Below are 2,500 nucleotides of genomic sequence, written 5' to 3' on the forward strand. Positions count from 1 at the left end.
CTGGTGGAGGGGCGGTTCCTCGTGGTGGAGGGCGGGATCGGTTGGTGGACGGGTAATTCCACGCGTGGGTGGGGGTCCGGGGGGACTGGCTGCTTCGCAGTGCGAAGGGCATGGACGCTGCGGTTCTCGCAAGTAGTTCCAGCCACGCGTTAGTAGTCGGAACCTCCCGCAACGGTGGAGGCCGGCGAAAACGCGACGCCACACGTGGGGGTTGGGTCACTGGGTGGGTATCCCTCGGAAAAGGGACGGTTCGCGGGGTGGTGCGGGGGAGGGGGGACTGGCTGCTTCGCAGTGCGAAGGGCATGGACATTGCGGTTCTCGCAACTTGTTCCAGCCACGCGTTAGTAGTCGGAACCTCCCGCAACGGTGGAGGCCGGTGAAAACGCGACGCCACACGTGGGGGTTGGGTCAGGGGGAGTGGGTGGGTATCCCTCGGGAAAGGGACGGTTCGCGGGGTGGGTCGTCGGGTGGGATGGGTGGGTTCCCCCTTTCTGTGGGTCTGCTCCCTCTCTGCTCCTCTTTCGAGGGGAGTCGAGGCGGAGCACTCCTTCAGCGCCTCCACCGGGCCCCGATCCGAGCTCCCCAGCTCGGCGGGAACCGGAAGGCCCCCTCCCAGGGACGGCGCCCAGCGTCCCGAGCTACCCAGCTCGGTGCCGCGGGGAACCGCCCCCTCTAATCCTTAATCCTCTTATTTTCACTTTTGTTTTTACTTTTCAGCTTTTCAGCTCCTGCCTTTTGGCACGGCCGGCGACCGTCTCGTCAACAAACTTCAACCATGGCAGAGCATCTTTGCAAATTCATTCCGGAGGCTAAACTGCCCCCAATCGGATCTCCGGGGGGGCACAATGATGCGTCCGTCGTGCGGCGAAGTCTGCGCATCGCTTCCCAGCATGCCAGAGGACCAGCTACAGCGACTACATCGAGGGACCCAAGGAGGGTGGTGCCCTCAAGGGTTCGTAGTCGCCCGCCGTGCGCCGGGGTACTGCCCTCCCGACGAGGGAAAGGTTCCAGCCTTCGTGCTGTTCACGAGGACGTCGCAGCGGAAGAGGAGTTGACTGCGCAGCCGAGCCAGCCAACGCCTGGATCTTCAAGAACTTCGACCGGTGAGTCCACTCAATTATTAGGTAGGGTTCGCGAGTGCCAAGTTAGATTAAGTAGGATCGATAGTCATCGCGTCGCGACCGGAGGCTCACCGGTACCCCCGGTTCCAATAGGTCATCCTCCCCGGACCCCTGCGATCGAGGGACCGGGCGCGCAACGCGACGTTAGAATACTGCAATTGAACATGTCCCGCTCAATTGCAGTAACCGGGGAGGTCTTCCAGTTAATTCGCAAAGAGCGTCTGGACATATTGTTGCTCCAAGAGCCGTATGCCATTCGTGAGGCGAACACCTGGGCCATCCGCGGCCTAGGAGTCGGAATGCGTATTGCCGCGAGCTCAACGGAACGACCGTGGGCGGCCGTCGTTGCGTGCAACTCCATCGTGGAGATTGCTTACGTGTCCCAATTAAGTAATGCACATTGCGTTTGTGCTGAAGCCCGCGTCCCCGGTGGATCCTTCTTCGTCGTCTCCAGTTATTTTCAATACTCGGACGACATAGAAATCCACCTGAGGCAGCTTGAAAAGGTTCTCAGCTGTCTCAGGGGTCGCCGTGTTCTGGTGGCGGCCGATTCGAACGCCCAACACTCCCTCTGGAGCCCCAGGACCACTGACCGTGGTGTCCTCCTGGGTGAGCTCATCGAGTCTTTCGGTCTCCGCGTCGCGAATGATGCTAGGCAGGGCCCAACCTTCAGGAGTGCCGCAGGTACGTCGTTCATCGACGTCACACTGGCCACTCCTGGAATGTATAAATTCATACGTGCATGGAGGTTGGAGGACGAGTGGTCCACCGGTGACCACACGTCGGTTTTCTTTCGTTTAGCGATCCGGAGTTCCTCAAAGCGCGTCAATAACTCGGGAGTCGGCGAGGGCTCTACCATGCGGTTCAACGTTCGTCGGGCCGACTGGGAAAAGTTCGAGGCGACCCTCGATGAGGAGGCCCGTGAGAAACTCGTGGACCATCCGCTGGATTCTACAGCGGATGTTGAGAGAATGGCAGAAGTACTGGGTGACGTACTCACCAAAGCCTGCCAAGATTCGATGCCGCGCCGCAGACATTATCGTCGAGCGAATCCGTGGTGGACCGAGGAGCTGACCAGCAAACGCAAACTGGTCAGTCGTCTCCGAAACGGCTACCGAAGGGAGACTAACCCTGACGCGCGGAAAATTAAACAGAATAGGTATCGTGTAGTCCTGCGGTCGTATACCAGGCTACTTAGGACAACTAAAGAAAATAGCTGGCGCGGTTACATAACGACCGAAAGTAATGCGAATCCCTGGGGCTTCCATTATAAATACGCGGCTGATAAATTACGTATAGGCACGGTACTCAGCACACTTAGAACCGCGAATGGCACGACACTTACAATGCGTGAGACTGCTGAGGTACTGTTGGACACA

This window comes from Diachasmimorpha longicaudata, unplaced genomic scaffold, assembly GCF_034640455.1.
Source record: "Diachasmimorpha longicaudata isolate KC_UGA_2023 unplaced genomic scaffold, iyDiaLong2 ctg00000089.1, whole genome shotgun sequence".
NCBI classification, from domain to species: Eukaryota; Metazoa; Arthropoda; class Insecta; order Hymenoptera; family Braconidae; genus Diachasmimorpha; species Diachasmimorpha longicaudata.